The sequence below is a fragment of the Cebus imitator genome, unplaced genomic scaffold (assembly GCF_001604975.1).
Source record: "Cebus imitator isolate Cc_AM_T3 unplaced genomic scaffold, Cebus_imitator-1.0 Scaffold120, whole genome shotgun sequence".
NCBI classification, from domain to species: Eukaryota; Metazoa; Chordata; class Mammalia; order Primates; family Cebidae; genus Cebus; species Cebus imitator.
Window position 1 is genome coordinate 1,271,194 of NW_016107435.1, and position 27,997 is coordinate 1,299,190.

Consider the following 27,997-nt stretch of genomic DNA (forward strand, 5'->3'; position numbering starts at 1 on the left):
ATTGTATAGGTACTGTGAGGCAGCAATGTGAATCTGGCACTTTGCTAAAGTTATTATTAATAGGTAGATTAAAGGGACATTTACCCCAATACTAAGCAAAGTAAGGTGGACCTTTCTGTCAAAGAAAAATAGTAATAGGCCGGGTGTGGTGGCTCAAGCCTGTAATTCTCAGCACTTTGGGAGGCTGAATGGGGAGGATCACTTGAACCCAGGAGGTCGAGGCTGCAGTAAGCCATGATCATGTCACTACCCTCCAGCCTGGGCGACAGAGTGAGAGACCCTGTCACTAAAAACAAACCACACACACACACACACACACACACACACACACACACAAAAAAAAAAAAACCTCTTATTCAATTCAGTGCGTGTTTTGCTTCGTTTTGGATTAATATTAACAGGCTTTCACATTGTGACTTTGATACTCCTAAAGTAAATAATAGCACAGTAGGAGAAACCCTGGTTGTGTAACTTCTGCTCTGGCTCCCCTGGAAATGTCATTTCCTATAAACCCATCCCCAAACAATTGTGACTACCTATTCACATCACTGGAGTCTTCCAAAATTGCAACTGCACATTATTTATAAACGTTTAGGTTGTATTTGACAAAGCACATCCATCTGGGCTTCTACTTATCATTACCATTATTATATTTTATTGTTTTCTTATTTCCAAAATCTTTCTAGAATGAAAAGTAAACGCGGGACGAAAACTCCACTAAGAACTCTGCTTAGAAGATTTGGAAATGCCCTTGAGGTTTGGTCCTCCCAGGAAAGCATGAATTTTGTCCTCTGCGCGCAGCCCCGCTTACCGGTCGGCACCCATCGGCCTAGCCTCGGGCTAACGCCCGCCCACGTGTGCCAACTCCGGGCTAACCTCGCGGAGAGGCGGCCGGACGCCGCCCACCCCGGGGATTGGCCAGCGTGCCCGGGGCCCGGCGGGAGGCGGGCTCAGGGTCGTGGTCCGGGAGCGCGGGGGAGGCTGGAGGAGGCGGCCCCGCCCGGCCCCGCGCCCCGCCCCCGCCTCGGGCTGCTACACAGAGGGGCGCCCACGTGCCCAGCCCGCCTTCTGCAGCGCGGCCAGCGGGCGCTCCTCTTCGCGGGACCAGCGAGGCAGCGGCCGCTCTTCCAGCCTCCCCCAGCCGCGGGACCCCGACGCGCTGCAGCTGCCAGTCCACTGCCGCCTTCTCATCGCGGCCCCAGCACCGCCCCAGTAAGTTGCCAGGTCTCCAGCCCCTCCGAGAGGCCGCGGACGAGGGGCGGCCCGGGCGCTGGGGCCGGCGGGGAAGGAACGGGGCGGGGGGTCCCGGAGCCGCGTCCAGCTGCGCGCAGCTGCCCGAAGGCCGAGCTCCATCGACTCTTAGGCGGGGAGTCCCAGGACCGTGGGCTGGGGCCAAAGCCGAGGACCCTGGTCCTCCGGGCTGCGCTCCGGGGTGCGCCTCGCCCCGTCCGGTTCCTAAGCAGCCAGTTCTGCCCGGGGTCTTCGGGGGCCGCTGGAACTGGGAGAGGGCCTGGCACACCGACTTCGACTTCGAGGGGGCCCGTGAGTCACTCTTTCCAGGGGGCCTCAGCGCACCCCTCTCTGGGTGGACGGGCTGAACCTCCCGGCCCTGCACCGTGCAGGGGTCCCTGAAGTCGTCTTCGCTCCCTTGGGGTTCTTGGTTTAAATTAGAAACCCAGCTTGGAGTGCTGGAAGTCTCTTCATGTCCTGCGGGGCACCTGGTGAATGGCCCGTCGTGGTGGTTGTACTGGGTATTTTAAAGTAACTGGGTGCCTTTTTTAATCCGTTTGAGATGGGCTGTATCTTTGAAGCCCATTTCATGAAGCCCATTTCATGAAACTGTTCTTGAGGCTTAGAGAATCTCCCTACCCATCACCCCAGAGTACCTGTCCGCCCAGAAAACTTTCTTGCCATCTTCTATTGACGCTTACATCCAGTTTATGGAGTAAAGTATTGAGAGATTGTATCTTAAACTCGTTTAAAAGAAATAGCTCAGCAAAAGTCACAATCATATATGGCTTTTGAAGTGGATATAGTGCCTGGATTTCAAGAGAAAAAGTCCTCAGCCTCTTCAGACTTGTAAATATATATGCAAAACTGTCTAAAGCCTTTAGATGACTAATTTTGGACCAGTAATAGGATTTATTTAGACGTTTTTGCAGAAACACTAATCCTTTTAATGAGGGGATATCGTCAGATCTTATTCAAATAAGAGCTCTCTGAATCCTGTCCAGGGCCGCCTGCGTTATAAAATTAGAATGTACGTGGCCTTGACTTGATACTTTTTCATTCTTGCCTGACCCAGTCTTTAAAATTTAATAATTATCTCCTGCAGGAAGTGAAACATTTTGGGTTTGTAATCTTTCTCTAGGAGATGTATAGGATGTGACTAGTCTATATTCATTATGTACCTTGTTAGGATTGCTTTGTAATTAGTAAATCCTTTTTTATTTTAATTGTACTGAAGTGTCACATGAAATGATCTCTCTGGGCAGAACATACAACTTTTCTCCCCTCCTTTTACTAAAAGGTTGCTCGTTGCCCACTCTGGATGGAATCTGGGAGGCCACTGTATTGTGATTTTTCAAGTTTCCTCCCTTGGCCTGCACTTGGTTTCCATGCTGTGCCTTGATCAGGGAATGGTCATCTACCTTAAGGCATTTTAATCTTTTAGGGTGTGCCCTGGCCTTGGAGACCAGAGTAAAGCGCTGTGGTATCTAAAAGGATCCAGTTTGTGGAATCCTTGGCCTCCTAAGCAGTGGGCATAGCTCTTTTCATTCCAGAATCTCTAATCATTCCAGAGTCTCCCCTGTCACTGGGCTTCGGAGCCTGTGAAGGCACATAGAAGCTAGCAGGGAAGCTGTGGCAGTTTAAAAAGCCTGAGCATACCTTGGAGTTTTTCATCTTGTATTCCCTTAGATCTTTGCCGTGTGAACATGTGTGCCTGAAGAATTTTAAAGTTCAGGTTTCTTGCTTTGCACTGCAAACGCTTTTGCAGAGTGGAAGTGCCTTGTCTCCAGTCTAGGTGGTCTACCTTCTGTTTTCTTTTCAGACCTCCTGGCTTAAGCTGTTGTTTCTCCTGGCGGTTCTGGCCAAACCCAGAGCCCTCGTTGTGGCCATTTCTTCTCTTTTCAATCCTACCTTTTCAAATGGTTTTCCCCTTATGGTTGTCCTCTGGCGACTTCCCTATTTAGCCTAGTAGCCTGGCCTCTGTCTTCTGTTTTATTTTTCCTTCTCTCCCTCCCTCTCTCTCTCTCTCCCTTTCCCTCGGTCTCTCTCCCTCTCTCTCCCCCTTTCCCTCCCTCTCTCTCCCTCTTCCCTCCTTTCTCTCTCCCTCTTCTCTCTCTGTGTGTTCAGAGCCATCTGCTGGTTTTTTAGGTGACCTTTGGTGAACAACTTGCAGAATCTTGAAAACACCTTCATGTTGCTGTTTGCTTTATTTCCCCAGACATGTAGATACGAGCACATTGATTTTAAAGACTCTTACAGACTACCTAATAAATACCAAATATTTAGAACAAAAGCAAAAAAACTTTAGTGGAATATATTTCTAATTAGTCACATATTTAGTATTGAGTGCATGATTTCAATGCTTGGTCATCCAACTGAATCCTGAAAAACTCAGTTAAGTAAGATTTCACTTAAGTAATAGTACTTGTCTAAATAGGGTTTGAAAATGGAAGTCGTTAACTCATTTCTAAACCTTTGATCTGGATATTCAAAACCATATAGATACAGCCTTGAATGACAACAGAAAACGAATGGAATTGTTCTTGTCATTGTCTTCCATTTTAATAACTTTTCATTTTATTACCTAATACAGTATCTATCACATAACACATACTTAGTGTGTCTTTATTGTTGAGTGAATGCCACTGATTTCAACAGTTTGAGAAAAGATGTTTTATCTGTCTTCAACTGTATTTATTCCTTAATTGAAAACTTACTGAGTTTCTACTCCGTACACTGGAAAATCAAAAAAGTGATGCATAGCACCAGTTTCAGAGGGATTCTATAATTGTGTTTACTTTTGGTGAACTCCATTGTTGGATTTTAAGCGTAGCTTTTTATTTTGTTCTACTGTATTAAAAAATACCACCACTTCTAAGCAGGTGATTTCAGAACTGCCTGTGCCACAAAGCAAGTAATTTACATGCTCTCTAATACATGAAGATGATGCTACTGTTTCATCATTAAAAGCACATATGCTGGACATTATTTCACTGGTAGTAACACATTTGTCCTCAATCCTCTTATATTTCCCTTTTACTTGACTTTCTGGCTCTCGTTTTAGAAGTGGTGTCTGTGGCTATGGAAATGTTGTGGATGACATTGACAACACCCAGCCAATTCGGGCGATCACTTGAGGCCAAGAGTTTGAGACCAGCCTGGCCAACATGATGAAACCCTGTTTCTACTAATAGCATAAAAATTGGGTTAATAGGTGTAGCAAACCACCACGGCATATGTATACCTATGTAGCAAATCTATCCATTCTGTACATGTATCCCAGAAAAGTAAAATAAGAAATAAAAATACAATAATTAGCCAAGTGTGGTGGCAGGCGCCTATAATCCCAGCTACTCGGGAGGCTGAGGCAGAGAATCACTTGAACCTGGGAGGTGGAGATTGCAGTGAGCCAAGATGGTGCCACTGCATTCTAGCCTGGGTGACAGGGAGACTCTGTCTCCAAAAAAAAAAAAAAAAAAAAAACCCAGCCAATTAGGAGTTCATTTCCATCCAGCTCCAACTAGTTAAGGTAATTATTGCAGTATGAGTCACCTATTAATTTTTCTTGTCCATCTTAGTAATGGAAACTGTTATATATCAATCTATGGAAGCAAGCAGTAGACTGTTTGCACTTTCTTATGAACTTTTTTTTTTTTTCAGACAGAGTCTCGTTCTGTCACCCGGGCTGGAGTGCAGTGGTGAGATCTCGGCTCACTGAAACCTCCACCTCCTGGGTTCAAGCAATTCTCATCCCTCGGCCTCCCAAGTAGCTGGGATTATAGGCATGTGCCACCGTGCTCGCTCAGCAAATTTTTGTAATTTTAGTATAGATGGGGTTTCACCATGTTGCCCAGGTTGGTCTCGAATTCCTAGCCTCAAGTGATCCATTCACCTCAGCCTTCCAGTGCTGGGATTACAGGCAATGAGCCACTGTACTCGGCCTCTTATGGACTCTTAAACTTTAAATATTTCTGAAAAGGGCTTCTGCTGCCATTATGCTGACCTCACTGGTAAGTATAATTAGTATTGACTAAAAGATTTGAGTTAATGAGGCTATTTTAAAGGCTGGATTTGAGTATGAGTCACGTCTCTGCTGTTCTTTTTTAGACTTTAAGATTGAATCTCTTTCTTCAGAGAGATGTGGTTGGTTCCCTGTTTCTCTGGGTGTTATGGATGTGATGTATTATGGAAAATCTTGGAGTTTCTTGATACAGGACTTTATACATCCAAGACTGAATCATCAAGCTAGAGCGTTCTAGTGCTGCAAATGTCATCAATTTAATTTTTTGCAGTATCCCCATCCTCCTGCAGGAAATAAAATATAAAATATGTAAAATGAAATAAAAAATGAAAGCAACACTCGCACACCCATTCTGGGACTGCTGAGTACTTAGCCCCCCTCTGCAGAACTGAGCCTAATCTCTGATTCAGTAGCGGGAAGGCAAGTGATACGAGAACATTCCATGACCTTTGTAACAGGAGCTTAAAAGAAAAAAGGCCCTGACTGTGTTGTATTCATTTTTGGAATATTTGGTGAACAATACACAACAAAGAATTTTTATGTCCCTTGTTGATTCTTACTAGTTTTTCCCACAGTTGTGGGGAAAATTTTCTTTCTTTAACCCATTCTGGCTTCATCAAGGCTCCCTAAGTCTTCCTACAATTATCTATATATATATATATGGTGGGAATATATCTGTGGCTAAGGTGGGAGGATCTCTTGAGTCAGGGAGGTGGAGGCTTAAAAAAAAAGAATGGAGAAATCACAAGAGGCCTTTAGTTATCACTCCCATCATTGCTTCTCCCATCAGGAGACTCTCTGAAGACCAGCAGGAAAGCAGTGAGCCTTTACAGGTTAGTGTTGATTCCAATCTTGGCTTGCACCTTGGAATGGAAAAAGGACTGATTTAGAAAAAAAAAAAGTGTAGACAGTGGAAAGATTTTTGTCTATCCAATAGTAGAGAGAGACAGTTCTTCTGTTAGAAGGAAACACATTCAGTTTAGTGTCTTACCTCTGGCCTAGTAGAAGAAAAAATGTTTTAAAAGAATCTTTACTAAAGACTTAAATCCCTATAAGATAATAGCTCTTCCACTGTACAAAGAAGGTTTCCATGACGGTATGGAGTTGAGTATCACTGCTTCACTTTCCAGGTTCCTGGTTCTTGTGAATGTACCTTTTAAAAAGTTTTTGATAATCGTTCCTGAGAGGTTGGGTGGAGGGGGGCTTGGATGAGAAATTGATTCACATTTTTAGTCTATATAGGCAGATTATTTAAAGGAATACTGTAAAGAGTCCATTTCTACTGGGGGAATCACTTCGCAAGGTTTTGTTCAGTGGACCTCAGGTGCTCCAAATTCTTTAATCATAATTCTTCACCACACCCTGCTATCATGCCATGATTGGCTCTTATATGGCCAGTAAATAGTATTCATTTTAGGTCTTGGCTTTGTTGGTGGGTGAATAATCATTATATTATTATTTTAAAATATTATATAAGTAAATAAAATTTTAAATGAACTTTGCATCAATTTGTAAATAAAAATTTCACAAATTTCTTCTTTGTGTTTTTCCTTCAAGTAGAAAACATCTTTATTGAAAAAAACTTTTCCCTTCGGAAGGGTGACTGTTTCTTTAGAACGTGACTTTTTTTGCTTCCTAAAATTCACTTTATATTCACTCCCACAATGTTCCTTATCTGTTCTAGCAAAGGGTACTTATTATTCATACATAAGGCTCATAGTTCACAGAATATTGCAACTTGCCAAGGTACTTGTCCTGATAAAAATTCAAATGGAAACTCTTCATGATAATTTGTATCAATGTGGGTATGAATTTCTCTGGGAAAAGCCTGAGCTCCAAACTTTAGGATACTCTGTATGGACTTTTTATTTGCTTTAATGATCATATGAAACAATACAGTTTTATATTTGTGTTTGAATTCACCAGCAAGTTTTAAGTGGTTTCTTTAATTCAGTTGTGATTTAAGCAATTGTTTGGGAGACACATTTGCTCGTGAGTTCTGTGGAGACCTAGAAGGAGCCTAAGGTGAGCTTTGACACTCCTTCCCTAGGCCTCAGAAACAGTTGTGTTTTGGCCACATAAGGAATTTTGTTTCACAGCAGCCTATGGCAGGAAAGTGAAGTCACATTGGCTGTGATTCACCAAGCGAAGTGAGATTTTGATTTCAACTCAGAGGCATTGATCTGAACTTTTGTGACAGCGTTGTTAAAAGAATAACAAACTACTAAGAATTCAGTTTATTGATCATCTTGAAACAAAATGGCATTGCTGAGTGTTTAGTGAGTCTCAGCTTGAAGTAAATATCAAGCAGCAGCTCTGTGCCTTGTGAGAATGTGCCAAGTGCTGAATGAGATCAAGGCAGGTGGTAGATGAGATCTGGCGGCTCTCCTGGACCACAGGTCAGTTTCTAACAGAGTTCAGTTACTAGGGGATTGAAACCCTTACCTTTCAATTAGTTGCTCCTCAAATTATTTTACTATTTATTTAGTTTTTTTAATTGCATTTTAGGTTTTGGGGTACATGTGAAGAACATGCAAGATTGTTGCATACGTACACACGTGGCAGTGTGATTTGCTGCCTTCCTCACCTTCACATATATCTGGCATTTCTCCCCATGCTATCTCCCCCCAACTCCCCACCCCCTGCTATCCCTCCCCTATTCCCCCCCAACAGAACCCTGTGTGTAGTGCTCCCCTCCCTGTGTCCCTGTGTTCTCATTGTTCAACACCTGCCTATGAGTGAGAACATGTGGTGTTTGATTTTCTGCTCTTGTGTCAGTTTGCTGAGAATAATGGTTTCCAGGTTCATCTATGTCCCTACAAAGGACACGATCTCATCGTTTTTGATGGCTGCATAATATTCCGTGGTGTATATGTGCCACATTTTCCCTATCCAGTCTATCATCGATGGGCATTTGGGTTGGTTCCAGGTCTTTGCTATATTTCACACTTTAAAGTCTTGAATTGCAGTGACATTTAAAAATGTTTATGTAATTCTAATTGGCAGAGCCCATACTTGATAGAATTGCCGGTGGTTCTTATTATGGAATAAAATTGGGGTCATTTTAAGTGACCAAAGTAACAATTAATTCCATCAAGTTTATTGATTGTGTTTCTGTATGCATTCCTTAGAGAACCCATGTATGTTCACAGTTCCTCTTCTACCACATCCTCTTCTCTTTGGCTTTAATCTCTGTGATCAACTTTTATTAACAAATTTGGAGAAGTGAAAAGTCATATTCTTTTTAGGAAGAATTGTATTAATATTTACAACTTGAGGGCCATACTGTTTGAGCAGACTCTGAAATTGAACTACAACTCTTAAAATATTGAATAACTGAATCAAACAAGAGAACTCAAGAAATTCAACTTAAAAAAAACAAAAGATTGTGTGACTTTTACAGTCTTGTCTAATGAAAGGGGCCTGCATTTGAACAAATGGTTCCCATAGTTCTCTGATACACAGAGAAGGAGCTCTTCCTCCTCTACTCCGATATGCTGGCCATTCTATTTACATTCATGCCTCTGTGGGAAAGAAGAACTCTAAGATCATAGCAGCTGTTCTGTGCAGCAGTGGCTCCCTTGATAAAACATCTAAGGACATTGGTTGATGAAAGCATCTGCCCTTTAATCCCATCCAGTTCACTTCCCTGTAAAAAAGAATGGACATCTGTATGTAAACTGCACCTCCTCCTTCCAGCAACTTTGTGTAAGATTTCTGAAAGGTCAAGACTTCCTGCATTGCAACCAGTGGACAACTAGGGTTTGGAAACCCAAGATAAGGACCCTGTAACACAGAAACCATTTCAACTTGGAGAAATATCTTAGGAGAAAATCCTTTGGGCAGGATAGGGCCTTTTTGGTCATGCATCCTTTCCTCTTGCTAAAGAAGATGGCTTTTAGCCTCCAAGGAGGGGCTGAGAACTGGCTCAGAAGTAGATGTGGCAGTTGGGGACACTCTGTGAGTCACAGAGCTATGACCCTTCTCACTAGTACCATGGTGGATGCAGTTTCCTTCAGTGATCTCCAGCCTCACCATCTTTCTTTCCTCCAAATTCTTAGATTCATAGATTTCAATGTCTTCCTATGGGCCAGAACTAAATATGCTTGAGTTTTAGCTGAGAAAATTTAAATTGAAGATTTGTAAATGTATGCCATAAACAGGAAAAAAATGGATAAGAATAGTCAGTGCCCTCTTTTCTTATCCAAAATTGGAGCATCTTTAGTGTGACATTTGAAATCTAATCTTGCCAGCTCGATGTTAGTCTGATGTGGATATACTTGTAGAAATCTCTGAGATTTAATAAACTTACAGTTGAATAGAACGAAGTCATACTAAAGAGCAATAGAAGCAACATTGCAGGGCCTTTCAATTTTTACAATATAAAATAACCCATAGCTTTTCCTTTTGCCATTATGTTTGTTTAATAATATACTTAATGAGCAATAGTGAGACAAACTGAGGAATTTTAATGCTGATTTAGCTACTGAGATTATCTCCTGCAACACTTACTTTATAAGCAGTTAGAATTTGTAAAGTTTTGTTGCAAAAGAAACTCCTCTCTTAAATGCATTGCATTTGCAGCAGAGTGGTTGTGTAGGTGGAGTAGGACTTGGCGTCCACACGATTCATCGAGAACATAGCACAAAGCACTTTTACGTGCCATTCAGAAACAATAGTGGGTGTTGACAAAATTTGTAGTACTAGAACTGTGAAACAAGTGCTGGGCTGGCGCCTGTTTTAAAATCTCCTAAAACTTAGCAGAGTTTAATTTTTATAACAAAAATCACTATTTTCTTTGAAGAGGATTGATACATGAATAAGGCTTGGTGTCCTGGAAATTCATTTGATTCTATCACCATAAAAATGGTGAGACACAGCCTGGGCGCAATGGCTCACATCTGTAATCGTAGCACTTTGGGAGGCTGAAGTGGGTGGTTCACGAGGTCAAGAGATCAAGACCATCCTGGCCAACATAGTGAAACCCCATGTGTACTAAAAATACAAAAATTAGCTGACTATGGTGGCCTGTGCCTGCAGTCTCAGCGACTCGAGAAACTGAGGCAGGAGAATCGCTTGAACCTAGGAGGCGGAAGTTGCAGTGAGCCAATACCACGCCACTGTACTCCAGCCTTGTGACAGAGTAAGACTCCATCTCAAAAAAATAAAAAGAAAAAAAATATGGTGAGACACATTCTGGCAGCTGGTTTTGTATTTTAAAGCCTAAAATTAACAGTACGTTTAAAACTGCCCTGTGCGAAATTTCAGAGGCTTTGGCCACGTTCCTCTGTAGCCTCCCTGGCCATGGCAGTTATCAAGTTCCTGGCACAGTGCTAGAAAAATGTGGAAGGGAAGTTAAGTGCCTGGGAATGACATTTTCGAGCACTCTTTTTAAAGGTTAAGAGATGGAGGTTTTGAGAGATGTAGCTCATCTGAGGTTAGACACCTAGGGGTAGAGTGAAGACTAGAGTCCAAGCATGTTGACTTGGAGAAAACAGTTTTACATCAGACCATTCTGGTTTTGTGAAAACAAATAATTGCTAGAATATACTACTTATGTGGAATTTTTAAATTGGGGATCAGTACAATTTTAACTTAAAATTTTTAGATCTTAATGGTTAACTATAATTTATTATGTAATTTCAAAAAACTGGGAGAGGATTTAAGTGTGTGTGTGTGTGTGTGTGTGTGTGTGTATTATTATAATCATTGTTTGTTTGTTTGTCTTTTGTGTGTGTGTGGGGGGGGTGTCACTGTTTTGCCCAGACTAGTCTTGAACTCCTGGTCAAGCGATATTCTCGCCTTGGCCTCCCAAAGTGCTGGGGTTATAGGCATACACCACTGTACCTGTCCTTTTTAAATTTGTTTGAAGAAAGGATTTTGAATGTCCATAACACAAAAAGATGAAAAATGTTCGAAGTGATGGATATGCGAATTACCCTGATTTGGTCATTACCTATAGTATATACATATTGAAATATCATTCTCTATCCCATAAATATGTATCATTATTACATGCCAATGGAAAAAAAATACAAATGAATAAATTTTAAAAACTCTTATGTTAATATGCCCTAAAGATTTCATGATAAGCTATTATTTATTTTTCAAAGAGATATTTGAAGCTAATGGCGTGTATTTAGAAAATGATAAGTGTTACAGGAAGAGTGGAAAAAAGAAAGTTTTGATAGATTTTAAAAATTCTTGGAAATTAACGTATTTGGGTATAAGACTTTTTAGTAGAGTGACAATCTTATGATATGAACAATTTTATTAAATTGCACTTTTACCAGAAAGTAGAAAAGTATAGTCTTAATCTAAAAATAAAGACTTTAAATGAAAGTTCTGAGCCCTTTAAAGTCATTAGGATTTGAACCTCATAAGTGGTGCTTTTAAACAAGTAAGATCTGTTTGGAGTGCTATTGTGCTTTTTTAAAAATAGCTGTTTGAATTTTTCACTTTTTCTGATTATCATAGGTAACAGATGGTTTGCACTTAGTTCAGTGAACCAAACAAAAAAAAGAGCAGAGTTAGCATAAAATTCTGTTGATAGTGCATTTTATCTGTACTGAAATGGATCACATGAACTTTTTGAATAATGAATAGCATATTTACGTTATTCTGGTCTTTTTTGCTACAGAGTACAAGAGAAATGTCAAGGACAAACAACCTTATTGTTATTCTTATAAATTATGTAAAATATTTTTATATTTTTCCTGCATTGCTAACTTGAGGTATTGTTGGACGCCCTGTCTACTTTTAAAAAGGTAAATTGGGCCAGGCACAGTGGCTCATGCCTGTAATCCCAGCACTTTGGGAGGCTGAGGCAGGCATATCACCTGAGGTCAGGAGTTCAAGACCAGACTGGCCAACATGGCAAAACCTGACTCTACTAAAAATACAAAAATTAGCTGGGCATGGTGGCGGGCGCCTGTGTCCCAGCTGCTCAGGAGGCTGTAGTACGAGAATCACTTGAACCCGGGAGATGGAGGTTGCAGTGAGGCGAGATCGTGCCACTGCACTCCAGCCTGGGCAACAGAGTAAGATTCCATCTCAAAAAATAAATAAACAATAAAAATGATAATTGGTCAAGTTACTGAAGACTGAAAGCATGATTTATCTCACTGAACCACTGGTAATGGTAGTATATTAATATATTAATTTTTATAAGGATTTGAAATCTGTGAGGACCCACATTATTTCTCCCAGTTTTGAAAGTATTTAGTAAATTTTTTTTTTAACTTTCTGTTGACTGGTTGTTGTTGCCTTTTGGTGGTGAGCTCCTGTGGTGTGTGTTGGTGAAAGAGGGAGGTAATGGTGGCATAAGGCAGGAGAATGATGTCACCGAAGTGGAGGCAGCTTTAGGAGTGGGGACTGCAGACACCAGCTGTAGTTGTTCGTACCAACAGTAATTGAAAGTTCAAGTCATCTGTTTAAAGAGGGGGTCCTTAATTCATCGTGTCATTTTAATGCATTGCATATTAGAACAGAACAATCAGTAAAATTGAACTATATAATCTGACATCTAACTTTGTATGCATGAATCAGAATTCAGGCTATTTTCTATTTTTTTTTTCTTTTGAGACAGAGTTTTGCTCTTGTTGCCCAGGCTGGATTGCAATAGCGCAATCTCGGCTCACCACAACCTCCGCCTCCCAGGTTCAAGTGATTCTCCTGCCTCAGCCTCCTGAGTAGCTGGGATTACAGGCATGCATCACCATGCCCGGCTAATTTTGTATTTTTAGTAGAGATGAGGTTTCTCCATGTTGGTCAGGCTGGTCTAGAACTCCCAACCTCAGGTAATCCACCCTCCTCGGCCTCCCAAAATGCTGGGATTACAGGTGTGAGCCACCATGCCTGGCTCAGGCTATTTTCAAAAATTAAAGAAAAGTGCTCATTTTATTGAACTAAGTGTAATTTCCTTATTATTATTTTATTTATTTATTTAGAGACAGAGTCTTGCTCTGTCGCCCACGTTGGAGTGCAGTGATGCACTCTTGGCTCATTGCAACCTCCGCCTCCCAGGTTAAAGCAATTCTCCTGCCTCACTCTCCCAAGTAGCTGGGATTATAGGTGCCCACCACCACACCTGGCTAATTTTTGTATTTTCAGTAGAGACAGGGTTTCACCATGTTGGCCACGCTGCTCTCGAACTCCTGACCTCAAGTGATCCATCCGCCTTGGCCTCCCAAAGTGCTGAGATTATAGATGTGAGCTACCATGCCTGGCAATTTCCTTATTGTTATTAAGTAAAATAAAAAGAGAAACAAGAAGGCAATAATTTTTATTCTTTTGTTTTTCACCTCCAACAAAGTGATATATGCAGAATGGTGTTTTATGGTAGAGAAAAGCAATTTTTTTCTAGTGTTTATTTCACTAAAACATCTACTGAAATTATTTGCTGAATTGAATTTTTCACGTCCTTAAAATTATGATATGCAGCATAAATAGCTTTGGTAAATCTTAGGATCCTGGGCTCAGAAGAAGCCTATATGTTTCTTTTCAAGCAGGACCATATCTACCTATTTCTCATTGTTGTGTGCATTATGTAAGAATGAACTGAGGTCCGGGCATGGTGGCTCATGCCTGTAATCCCAGAAGTTTGGGAGGCTGAGGCAGATGGATCACTTGAGATCAGGAGTTTGAGACCAGCCTGAACAACATGGTGAAACCATGTCTCTACTAAACATACAAAAATTAGCCTGGCATGGTAACTGGCAGCCAGAATCCCAGCTACTTGAGGGCTGAGGCAGGAGCATTGCATGAACCTGTGAGGCAGAGGTTGCATTGAGCCAAGATAGCACCACTGCACTCCAGCCTGGGTGACAGAGCAAGACTCTGTCTCATATAAAAATAAAAGTAAAAAATAAAATAATAATAAAAGACTGAACTGGCCATTTTTATCTGTACAGAGGTATCTGCAAAAAAGTCAGAATTGCCTAACTGCCAACATAAATGACATTACTTCCATATTGAAAAACAGTAAAATGTTGAGAATATCCATAACTAGGAAAAAAATCTGTAGAATCACCACACCGTCTTCCACAATGGCTGAACTAATTTACATTCCTACCAACAGTGTAAAAATGTTCCTGTTTTTCCACAGCCTTGCCAGCATCTATTGTGTCTTGACTTTTTAATAATCACCATTCTGACTGGCATGAGATGGTATCTCATTGTGGTTTTGATTTGCATTTCTCTATCCGTGATATTGAGCTTTTTTTCATGTTTGTTGGCCGTATAAATGTCTTCTTTTGAGAAGTGTCTGTTCATATCCTTTGCCCACTTTTTAATGGGAAAAGGCAATTCCTCAAGGATCTAGAACCAGAAATACCATTTGACCCAGCAATCCCATCACAGGGTATATACCCAAAGGAATATAAATCATTCTACTATAAAGACACATGCACACGTATGTTTATTGCAGCACTGTTTACAATAGCAAAGACTTGGAACCAACCCAAATGCTCATCAATGATAGACTGGATAAAGAAAATGTTGCACATATATACTATGGAATACTATGCAGCCATAGAAAGGAATGAGATCACTTCCTTTGTAGGGACATGGATGAAACTGAAAGCCATCATCCTCTGCAAACTGATAGAGGAACAGAAAACCAAACACAACATGCTCTACTCATAAGTGGGAGCTGAACAATGAGAACACATGGACACAGGAGGGGAACAACACACACGGGCCAGTTGGGGAGTGGGAAGTGAAAGGAGGGAGAGCATTAGGACAAATAACTGATGTGTGCGGGGCTTAAAACCTAGATGATGGGTTGACAGGTGCAGCAAACCACCATGGTACATATATACCTGTGTATCAGACCTGCACATTGTGTGCTTGTATCCCAGAACTTAAAGTAAAATTTAAAAAACAAATCTGTAGAAAAAAGTTAAGCATTTTCATGTTAACTTCTTCATTCTTAGTCCTGCAGTGTTGACATTTCCAACACTATTTCAGTACCTAGGAAGAGGGAGGCGTTGCTGAAGAATCAGAAGAGCCCTCAGTGCCTTCCCTCTTTCTCAGTCATCTGTCGCAGTCATTGTTTTGCAAGTTTTTAAGTGGAGCTAGGGAGGGCTGATCGGAATTAGACAAATACAGTTACTGCTTTTTGAGATCCTATTATTACATTTGTCGTACAATTTATTCATGGAATAGATAGAATTCAGTGAGTGAAGTTCTTATTCAAGTAATATAATCTGTTGCTAAAGCATTAAACATTACACATTAAAATATTGACTTTATACTTTAAAAAACCTGGCAGAACATAACTGTAGATGGGTTTTTTCAAGAATAATAATCATTTTATAATTACTGATATAAGGTAATAAACTGGGGGCTTTACAATTCTAAACAAAAACTTTCCCCTTGAAAAAATTTTCATTTAAAACTCAGACTCTGAGAGTTAAAATTTAGAGGGTTGGAAATTTTAACTAGGTGGGCCAGAAAAGTTTATGTTCTTTCTGTACCCCACCTTCTAACACACTGACGTATGGGACCCGTGATTTCACAACATAATCTGTCATTCTTTAGGAAAATAATCTTATTTAGAAATCTTTGGCTTACTTGCCTGAAGATAAATTCTAAACTTTCCTTTTTCCTTCTTTTTTTTTTTTTCTTTTTGGGACGGAGTCTTGCTCTGTCATCCAGGCTACAGTGCAGTGGCATCGTGATCTCGGCTCACTACAACCTCCTCCTCCCGGGTTTAAGCAGTTCCCTGCCTCAGCCTCCCCAGTAGCTGGGATTACAGGTGCCCACCACCACACCCAGCTAATTTTTGTATTTTTGGTAGAGACGGGCTTCACCATGTTGGCCAGGTTAGTCTTCAACTCCTGACCTCATGATCCACCCGTCTCTGCTTCCCAAAGTGTTGAGCCACCGCGCCTAGCCTAAAGTGTTTTTATAATTACAAGTTTGCTGTAAACTGAAACAAAAAACAAAATCAGCCACTTTTACCTCCATTCACACAAAAAGAAGTTTAAAATCTTGCCTGGTTATGGCTCTATGATTTTAAAAGATAGCAAAAGTTCCATTTATTTTAAAAGAGAATATTTTATTATTTTATCTTTCTCATTTCAGTAAAAGTTATCACAGGGTCTCCACTGCTTTTATGCTTATTACTGTTATGATTCTAAGATTTAAGATAGTTGTGATTCATGAATTTGAACAAGTAGAATCTGCTAAGATGAGACCTTAATTGATCAATTTTATAAGACATCATTTTTGTCTGAATCAAATGATAGTGAAGCTAAACTATGGAATCTAAGAAGCAAGTCAAGGACATTCTACCAAGCAAAATTGACTTTTTGTCCCACTTAGAGCAGCTCTAAGAGGGAAAGTTCCATTTATTCTCAGGATAAGTTACAGGTAGATAGATTACACCAACGCACATATTACCAAAAACCTGCCACCCCAGTCAACATTCCTACTCTAAAGAGTAGCAATCAAGTTCTATTTATTCTCAGGATCAGTTGTCTTCTATATTCATGTGTATAATAGCATGGATTCTTAAAAAAAGCTGGACCTATTTCAACTGCGGATAGCATGTAAATATCAAAGACACGTAACAGTCTTAGTTCTTCTCCACAAGGGTATATGCTCAGCCCTTATTGGGAGTAAAAACACCTCTGCACATTAGTGAGGCTTCCCTGACCTCACAGTGTCTCTCAGTGATTTGGTCACAATTCCCTGGATCCAGGTAAGTAACAGAAATGAATGAAACAGGTAATGCAAAATAAAAAGGGATGGTGGTGAACTATGGTAAACCAAAGAGAAATCAATTTTAAAAAAAAATACAATATGTCCCAAAACATGCATTTGAGTTGGGAGAAGTGACTGATTCAACATTGATAGAGAAGCCCTCAAAGTCCCTGACATTGTGGGAAGAATAGAAGTAGAATGAGCCCAGAAAACCCATGTTTTTATTTTAGATTTCTTTAAATATGTCAGAATACAGTGGAATATAAAGCAGTATTTTCCCTTCTCAAAAATATACCTAGAAAGAAAGATGAGGAAATGCATAGCAGCCATCTCTGGAAGCTAATTCTAAAATAACTTAAAATTTTAAGTTGCCGACCAGGCGTGGTGCCTCACGCCTGAAATCCTAGCCCTTTGGGAGGCCGAGGCAGTCGGATCATTTGAAGTCAGGAGTTCAAAACCAGCCTGACCAACATGGTGAAACCCCGTCTCTACTAACAATACAAAAATTAGCTGGGCATGCTATTGGGTGCCTGTAATCCCAGCTACTCAGGAGGCTGAGGCAGGAGAATTGCTTGAACCTGGGAGGCAGAGGGTGCAGTGAGCCAAGATCATGCCCCAGCCTGGGCGATAGAGTGACACTCTCCCAAAAAAAAAAAAAAAAAAAAAAAAAAGGCCAGATTTCCCTCTTACAGCTGCTCTGAGTAGGACAAAAACTCAATTTTGCTTGGTAGAATGTCCTTGCCTTGCTTCTTAGATTACACAGTCATTTCTTAAGCTAGCTTTAATATCATTTGATTCAGCCAAAAATGACATCTTATAAAAATGTTCGATTAAGGCCTCATCTCTAAGCAGATTCTACTTGTTCAAGTTTATGAGTTACAACTACCTTAAGTCTTAGAATCATAACAGTAATAAGCATAAAGGTAGTGGAGACCCTGTGGTAAGTTTTACTGAAATAAGAAAGATAAAATCTTCTATTAGTTTATAATATAAATATTTCCAGTATTTGGTGCTGTAATTGTCTGGGCCAAGGGCAGAAAAGCATTTCTTTTCTGATCTTATAGGAAATTGTTTTATGTAATGAGTATATACGTTGGAAGAGCTATATTGGTAAAGGCTGTACCTACTATGCTGAATTATATATTTCATGCGAGGGTACCAGGAGAAGGGGAAGGACTTTATAGTTGCTAACACTAAAAAAAGATTTGTTGCATCAGATGAACCTTTAAACTTAAGAAACGTTTACCAAATCAATATTTATTTGATCTAAATAGCCATTATGTAATGGTAATACCCCCGGTACTTGTCCAAAGTCATCAGTAGTGAGGACATACCTTGTGGTTTTTAATTTTCTAGTCCCTGTGAATTTACCTGGTTGCCACTGTTTTGAAGGATGGGGATGTTGAGTGGGGTGGTGGGTTTTTGGCAGTGTGTACTTTGGTGTAATGTACCTACCCGTAATCTGACTATTGGTTTATATAATACACAGAACCATGAGCTAAGTCTTTGAAACAAGGGAAAGAAAAGTTGTAGTAGCAGGTTTGTGCTGTTAAGGAGTTAAGGTGGGAATTCTATATGAAAAGTTCAAATGATGTATTAAATATGGATCCAGTGTCTCTGTTCACTCTCCCTTTGCAGCACTTTAAACACATGTTCCTTGTGTGGATTAAGAAAATAATGTTGACTTTAACTTAATCATATTCATTTATTTCTAGGCACAAAATGAGAGCAAACAAAAACTTGGCAATAGAAAGAAGAGGTTCCTGATGTTATCAGAGGTCATTTGAAGTAAAATCTAGGCAAAATGAAAACACAAAGACATGATTTGTAGGGCCAAAAGACTTTGCTTGTTCTGAAATACGTTTTGAATTCTGGAGTATGAAGAGCATCTGGAGTGTTACAGATTGAGAAACCAAGAAGCCAAGAGATGGGTTAGAAATGAACTAGATAAATTGTAAAATGCATACAAGTGTATTAGAAAATGTTATATGTTCCAGTGAAGGCCATGAAAACCTTCAGCTTCTTATTGTAGATAAACTTCTTGTATTAAATCATTGGAGATTTTTCTAGCTAGAGGTATGAGTTTTAATGTATGTTGGCATTTTTAATACAGACTTAAGTCTTGATGCTTATCTAGTATCTTCCTTTGTCCTTAAACATTGATTTTCCTCTATTGCTTACATTTAATAACTATTACATTTTCAGTTTTAGGGCAGTAATAGTTCATGAATTTGAAAAGTTAGAATCTGTTAGAGATGAAGTTTTGAAATTCTGAAGTATTTCAAATATATTTTTGGTAACATCTTGATGACCTTCAAATTTTCTTTCATCAGCTGGGTGTTAGGGGGCTGCTGAGAGCCTGGGAACTGCTAGCATTCTGTGTTTCTCACCAAATTCTGGGTTATGCGGCATAGAGGAGAGGGCATGGGGTTTACAGCCACACAGACCTTAGGTTCAGATCTAGCTCTGTGATTCTGGGAAGTTACGTAACATCTCTGAGCCTTAGTTTCATCTGCCTAAGACAGGACATTTCTCTTGGGGTGGTTGTGAGGCTTAAATAAAGTAAGGTATGTCAGGAGCCCAAGACATGATAGGAGAACAATGAATAGTCTCTATTATTAATTTTATTTTTACATTTCAAAGTCTGGGGTAGAACAGCCTTGTTTAAAAATGGAGTCCCCTTTCCTTTGAATTACTTTTGCTCCCTATATAATAGTCTCAAATATTTATTCATTTTTCTTTTCTTTCTTTTTTTTTTTTGCATAACATCCAAAAGTAAAGGAGACAATATCCTGCAACTCCATCAATTCTGAGTTTCTCTTCAGTGTGCTATATTAAGCTAGATGATGTAATCATCAGCTAACATTGGCTTTTAACCAAGCCATGGTGACAAGTTTCTTTCCTTAAGGCACATTCTGGAATAGTGTTTCAACTCAGTTTAGAATGTGTACTTCATAACTGGACTATTTATTGGTAGGGAACTGCCTGTGCTTCACTTTCTGGGATGTGGCAGTTAACACTCTGCTCAGCAAAGAGCTCTGTTTCCTCAAGCTAGTGTTCATCATGGGAAATTTTGAGCTCTGGAAAAATGTAAACGTCATGCATGTCTCTTTGGATGGTACGAAATCATCAAAAGCTTCAGTGGCCACAGCAAAACAAAACCATTAGCAAAAAACAAACAAACAAAAAAGATTTTTTAAAATTATAAAACTTCATTACATTGCTTCTGAAACACTAATGCATATTATATTCTTTGATGGAGAGTCAGACAGACTTGATTTGGTCTGACATTGTCCTGACATTGATCTGTGCTAGCATCTTAGTCTGCTTGGGCTGTTAAAATAAAATACCGTAGACTGGGGGCTTAAACAATAGACATTTGTTTTTCTCAGTTCTGGAGGCTAGGAGTTGAGATTCTGGTGCCTGCATGGTTGACCTCTGGGGAGGGCTCTCTTCCTGGCTTGCAGATGGCAGCCTTCTCCCTGTGTCCTCACTTGGTGGAAAGAGAACACCAGCCCCAGACTCTTTCTCTTTTTATGATGATACTAATTCCATCGTGGGTGTCCCACCCACATGATCTCATCTAGCCCTAATTACCTTCCAAAGGCCCTGCCTCCAAATACTATCACATTGTGAGTCAGAACTTCATAGAAATTTTGAGGGTGCACAAACATTTGGTCTGTAACAACCAGCTAGTAGTTAACCTCTTTAAGCATTGGTTTTCTCACCTATAATCTAGAGCTAATAAAAGCTCTTACCTCATAGGGTTGATAGGTAGTTCAGTTAGGTTAATATATGTAATACACTTAGCCTCATTCCTAAAACCCAGTATGCCCTTGATAAATGTTAGCTCTCAGTAGTAGCGCCAGAAGTAAGTCATAGCGATGGTAATATATTTTAGGAGCATGTCTCATCCCAGGAACTTACCAGAACTCTTCTAAAATTGTAAATTGATGATTGAATTCTTTTTAAGCAATAGTAATGAGAATCTCATGTTTCTGCAGCTGTTTTATCTTCCTAGGCTAATTGAGAGCTTCCTGCATTTGAATCCTGTTCCCTCCAGCCCTGTCCCTCCAGGTCAGCCTTACTGAGGCTGTGGAGTTTTGGGTTCTTCTCACTAGACCTTGCTGTGTACTTAGGTGCTTTTTTCTCATTGCCTGTGTCTCCCTAGTATTTGCTTCAAACCCTTCACGCTGTTTCTGTAACTTTTCTCCGTGCCATACCATCATCTCCTGCGTTTCCTTCAGGGTAACTTACATAAAGAGGATGAAAGTATGTCTGGGGCTTCTGAATAAAGGTGGCCAGGTTCCTAAATATTCACATTCATCTTGCCAAGCAGGGTTTTCTGATGGCCTGAAATATTCTTTATGATCTCTTCTCCATAAAACCTTCTAGAATAATCCAAGGAGAGCACCCTTCTTCTGTGAACCCTGGGAATGGATTCAATTATGTTGTCTACCAGTAACCTATCTGGTTGATTGAAATATCATATTCTCTGACAGTGAGTTGGGCAAAGAAGAGTTTTCTGTGAGAAAGAATGAGTGATGATCAGAGTGAAACATATATGTTAAAGCTATGTTATACTTAGTTTTGGATGCTGTTTGATACTGATTGTAGAACTTGGGGCATTTTGACACTGCAATAAGTGATAAAAGCATTTTAAATATTAAATGCTTTAAAACCTTTCGTGTTTTTGGAATTATTAAAGGGAGAAACTTTTCTATTGTGTCATATGTTCCAACAAAGTATATTTTAAAACGGTTATCTGAAGCATAGGGGTTGATGAGAATGTTTATGTATGTGATTTTATATAGATAGATAATCATACACGCGCACGCGCGCACACACACACACACACACACACACACACCCTTTTATAAAAAACATCATGGCTGAATGTTGTGGCTCATAACTGTAATCACAGCAATTTGGGAGGTCAAAGCGAGCGATCACCTGAGGTTGGAAGTTCGAGACCAGCCTGGCCAACGTGGTGAAACGCCATTCCTACTAAAAATACAAAAATTAGCCAAGTGTGGTGACACACATCTGTAATCCCGGCTACTCGGGAGGCTGAGGCTCAGAAATTACTTGAACCAGGGAGGTGGAGGTTGCAGTAAGCCAAGATGGCACCACTGTACTCCAGCCTGGGCAACAGAGTAAGACTGTGTCTTTAAAAAAAAAAAAAAAATTACTTTTCCAAACAAATTTACTTTCATTTCAAAAAAGTTTCACAGAGGAGATGGGATATGAGAAGGACCTTGAGAGGAGTAAAAGGGCGCCTTTAAGTAGAGATGAGCTTAAGCAGAGGGTAGTTTTAAATAGTGTGTTTGTTTTGTGTTCCAGCATTGATTTGTGACCACACAAATCAATACTGAAGAAGAAAGATATTTAAGTATCTTAGAAGCAAATCAGTTCTGTTAATTGCTTTAAAGTTATTTAGATTTTTAATGTACACCTAACATATATGTTACTGAAATGACTTTTTTTAAGCCTGTTTCAGGCTTAGTATTTTTCAGATGTGATTTCATTTAGAAACAAAACATATAGCACCACAATGATAGTTACTTTTGCTAATTTGTTGATATTATTGATTAGGCTAATATATGTAAGGTAACTATATTTACTTCTGCTATTTTTTTTAATAGTCCTTGAGCCATTTTAGGATAGTTGCCTTCTAAAAAGAATATATTTAAAATATGAAGTTGTATATTTTAATAGAGGGAGCTCAAAGAAATGTTTATATCTCAGAAAAAATGAAGGGAAATACTTGTAGAACTTAGGCAATGTTTGGTATACTGTGTCTTTTCCCCACAGACAAAAAAGCTTGTAAATGGTCTGTGTTGGTTCTTTGCAATGATGGCAAGAGGACAGAGTGTAGGATTGTAAGACTTTACATCAGATTAATTTGGCAGGATTCTGACAGCTCCTTGATACTTAATTCTAGGCGCACTGTCTCTGTCTCATTAATTTCTGTAAACTTCTTGGTTGAGGAATTACATTGAGGGAGTTCTGCTATTTCATCCACACTCATCCCTGCCTGCCATCCATCAGGTGCTTCTGGATCCCATGCCTGGATCAGACCACCCTGTGAAGACAACTGTGGCAGGAGCCAGTAACCCCAGAGACGGGGGTACTTACAGGGAGATGTGGTGCTGGGCTGTGGCCTCTTTTCAATTTCTGGCAGCAAACCTCTCATTAGCATGGGGTGCTGGGATATGCTTGGCTAAGGAGGAACTCTCAAAAGCCAAAGCCTTGATGAAAACCCAGCTCTGTGTCCATGCCCAGAATGATGCATTGCTAGCATACAGTGGGCTGTAAAATGAAGAAATCAAACCCAAATGTGGAAGCAAGTTTCTTAAAGCCCTTGTTTCCCTGTGTAAAGTTTTCTGTCAAGCCACTTCCACAGAGAGCTGCTACCCAGTGGCCAGTGCTTAAAGAAATTGTGTTTGGAAAGTTATTTTTAACAGAAGCTACAGAATCTTACTGAGACTTACTGAGACTGTGCCCTTAATGACTATAGTGGCTTTCTGGCAACACAACCTCCTAGGTAAGAGAAAGAAAATGACCCAGGCTATACTTGTATATTAGTTCATTTTTATGCTGCTGGTAAATAAATACCCAAGATTGGATAATTTTTAAAAAGAGGTTTAATGGACTCACAGTTCCACGTGGCTAGGGAGGCCTCACAATCATGGCAGAAGGTAAAAGGCATGTCTTACATGGCAGCAGACAAGAGAGAATCACAACCAAGCAAAAGGGATTTCCCCTTATAAAACCATCAGATCTCATGAGACTTATTCACTACCATGAGAACAGTATGGGGGAAACTGTCCCACGATTCAATTATGTCCCACCGGGTCCTTCCCACAACACGTGGGAATTGTGGGAGCTACAATTCAAGATGAGATTTGGGTGAGGACACAGCTAAACCAACTTGGCCTTACTGACCACAGGGAGCAGGTCTGAACCTGCATCCCGGGCTTGAGTAGATTGTACACTTGTTTGCACCACCCTGGCAAGCAGCCAAGGGCAGAGACTGGGGAGGTTTCTTACTATATTTTATCACATTTCTTAGACAATGTAATAAAGGATGCTGGTTGTTCCCAATTTTTAGCTGGGCATCTACAAGAGCACCAGAAATAAAGACTAGGTCGTGTGTCTCCCCTGAAACATACTAGGGTCAAATTCTAGCCAATAGCAAGTGAGGGAAGACATCTTTTTTGACTTCTAGGAAGTATATTTTTTAAAAGGGGGTTGGCTGGGTACAGTGGCTCATGCCTGTAATCTCAACACTTTGAGAAGCTGAGATATGCGGTTCGCTTGAGCCCAGGAGTTTGGGATCAGCCTGAGCAACACAGTGAGACCCTACCTCTACAAAATAAAAATAAAAGTAATAGCTGGGCATAGAGGTTGCTCCTGTAGTCCCAGCTACTCGGGAGGCTGAAGTGGGAGGATTGCTTGAGACCAAGAAGTCAAGGCTGCAGTGACCCATGATCACACCACTGTACTCCAGCCTGGGTGACAGAGGGAGACCCTGTCTCAAAAAATAAAAATAAAAACCTAGATGATGGGTTGAGAGGTGCAGCAAACCACCATGGCACATGTATACCTGTGTAACAATCCTGCATATTCTGCGCTTGTATCCTGGAACTTAAAGTAAAAAAAAAAGAGAGAGAAAGAGAGAGAAAATGACCATATGACTAGAAGTAATGAAATTCAGTGCAACTCCCATCAAAATGCTACCACCATTCTTCACAGAACTAGAAAAAACAATCCTAATAGAACCAAAAAGAGCTCACATAGCCAAAGCAAGACTAAGCAAAAAGAACAAATCTGGAGACATCATATTACCCAATTCCAGACTATACTGTAGTCACCGAAGTAGCATGGTACTGGTATAAAAATAGCACACAGACCAGTGGAACAGAATAAAGAACCCAGAAATAAACCCAAATTCTGACAGCCAACTGATCTTCAACAAGGCAAACAAAGTGGGGAAAGAACAACCCTTTTCAACAAATGGTGCTGGGATAATTGGCTAGCCACATGTAGAGGAATGAAGCTGGATCCTCGTCTCTCACCTTATACGAAAATCAACTCAAGATGGATCAAAGACTTACATCTAAGACCTGAAACTATAAAAATTCTAAAAGGTAACATTGGAAAAACCCTTCCAGACATTGGCTTAGGCAAAGACTTCATGACCAAGAAGCCAAACACAAATGCAGCAAAAACAAAGATAACTAGATGGACTTAATTAAACTAAAAATCTTCTCCACGGCAAAAGAAATAATCAGAAAAATTAACAGAAAATCCACAGAGTAGGAGAAAATCTTCAGTCTATATATCTGACAAAGGACTAATATCCAGAATTTACAAGGAACATTCTATTAAAAGCATCCTTTCAGTACACCAGAAAAGTTTACCTTGACTTCTTAAGTTGAATAATGGGGTTTCTTTCTGGGTTTCTTAGAGATGCTGGGCTCTTGTTCTCCCTTATTAGAAGGCATATCTTCATTATGAGTATTTCTCTGCTTGAAGAAAATAGAGTGTTTAGAAGTCTTATTTGTTAAAAGGGGGGTAACTGTGATCAGATGGATATGCTAATTTGCTTGCCTGTCGTAATCATTTCACTGTGTATATTAAAACATCATGATGTAGACCTTAAATATATGCAATAAGAAACAAGCTTTAGATTCTGAAATAAAAAAATCATAGTTGCAATTATTAGTATTTCTTGCATTTTCCTTTTATTTCTCAAGAAGTTATCTTTGCATTCACAGAAAGATGTTCTAGAAAAAGGACACTATACAAATACAGGTTTGGGTGTTAGAACCGTAGGAGTGGCAAGTCCTGAGGGAGGTGCAGCTGATAATCTGGGAGGATTTGTTTGCTAGAGTTTTAATTTCACAATGAACTGGTTACGGTTAAATCATCATGGCAGAATCCTGTGTTCCTCGACAGTGATTGGCTGTGTATGAGTTTGCGCTCAGGGTACATTAAGCAACTGGATGGTGCTAACGGAGGTAGATGATGAAATATTGCTTTGTTGCTTGAAAACCGTGACATGCCTGCAAGCAGGATTTGTTGAAACCTTCCTATGAAAGATTCTTAAACAAACTTGGTCTTTGTTGAAACAGATAAATCAAATAGGGAGGCTGAGTACTGAGAGTTTGGGAAGTTCAAAAAATTTACACAAGCTATACTTTTTGGTAATATTCACAGAAGGTTTGTCTTTTGATAAGGGTGAAATAATTTGCATATACCTTAGAACATTGCCTCATGACTAGCTAGTGGACTTAATCTCTATACCCTAGATATTTAAAAAGCAGATTTCTAAATACTCAGAAAAAATATGAAGGTAATTCTATGGACCGTAACCCTAAAAAGTGATACTGTTTGGAAAGAAGAAAAGACAAATGCAATCAAAATCCTTATCTAATAATGAATGCTCAGAGTTAGGAACAAGAGGGGCGGATACCAGAAGGTTTCATTGTAGTTGCCATGGGAATTCATTTTAGGAGTTCAGATTTAAAAGGTAGAAGAATAAAGTAAGAAGTATGGGTTTGTGAAAAATGGCAAAGAAATGTTTGATTGGCAGCTTGTGAAATAGGAAGGCGATTAAGAATGGAGAAGCCTGGTGTGGTAGAAGAAGATGACAGAGAAGGCAGAGCTCCTAAATCTCTATTTTACTTTGGTCTTTACAAGAAGAATGGCCGCCTGACGAGAAGGACAAGACAAATGACTGAAAGGGAACCTGAAGCCTGAGTTGGTGAGAGAGAACCTCACTGTTAAAACTAGTTTACGGGCTGGGCGCGATGGCTTATGCCTATAATCACGGTACTTTGGGAGGCCGAGGTGGGCAGATCATCTGAGGTCAGGAGTTCAAGACCAGCCTGACCAACATGGAGAAACCCCATCTCTACTAAAAATACAAAATTAGCTGGGCATGGTGGCTCACGCCTGTGGTCCCAGCTACTTGGGAGGCTGAGGCAGGAGAATTGCTTGAACCTGGGAGGCAGAGGTTGTGGTCAGCCAAGATCACATCATTGCATTCCAGCCTGGGTAACAAGAGTGAAACTCCATCTCAAAAAAAAAAAAAAATAGTTCACAATTTCAGGTCTGGATGAATTACATCTCCTGATGTTGGAGGAATTTTTAGATGTGTGTGTGGAGTGAGCAGAGATCATCTTGGAGGTGCCCTGAAGTATGAGAAAGAAGAAAGGAAAGAGGCAGTTACCCTATTTTCAAACTGAAAGCCAATGTAGATTCTGAAAACCATGGATCAGGGAGCTGAACATCATCCACCAGCAAAATTTTAGCTGTGTGTGGTATCTAGTTGGAAAAGATGTAGCTTATCTCTAGAAAGCATCATGATTTCGCTAAGAACACGTTACGCTTAACGAACTGCGTGCCCTCTTTCTCCATGGTTGTTACACTGGTAAATTCAGAAAGTTTGAATATAATGTATTAGGATTTCAGCAAAGCACTTAACATATTGTGGTATAAGTTAGTGAGAAATGTGGATTTCTACTTAACATATTGTGATAACCTTGGGATAAGTCGGAGAGAAATGTGGATTTCTAGGTGGTTGCATGATATATCCAGGGTGTTGATCAATGGATCAATATCAGCCCGAAGGGACGTCTTGGTGGCATGCCATGGTACTTTGTCCTCGGCTCTGTTCAGTTTAACTTTTTAAAAATCATTTATTTGGATTAACATATAAGACCTGATTTTCAAATTTGCAGTGACACACAGGTAGGTAGGGTACTTAATGCATGATTGACAGACTTGTATTATAACATGACCTCAAACAATATGAAACTTAAAATGCTGAATTTAGGTTTTAAAAGAATGATTTAAACAAAATGAAACCAAGAGGACCACACTAGATAGAAATGTTTGACAAAAAAGACATGAGGGTTTTAGTTGACTACAAACGAAATATGAATCATTCACTCCCTAGTTCATTCATTGGACAAATGTTTACTCCTATCCGTGTTTCAGTCACTGAGAAAACACTGGGGATATGAC

The 27,997-nt window shown here is 40.0% G+C and overlaps 1 protein-coding gene across 2 annotated transcripts in view; it reads left to right on the forward strand.

Moving 5' to 3' along the window:
- Positions 1-1,046: 1,046 nt before the first annotated feature.
- The window catches only part of SLC7A2 (solute carrier family 7 member 2), a 69,278-nt gene continuing 42,327 nt past the window's right edge, over positions 1,047-27,997 (forward strand). The window contains exon 1 of one of the 2 annotated variants that reach the window (XM_017539637.2): positions 1,047-1,212. The gene's annotated coding sequence lies outside the window, so the exon portion shown is untranslated. The remainder of the gene's footprint in view (positions 1,213-27,997) is intronic. The other variant, XM_017539636.2, reaches the window with a different exon arrangement.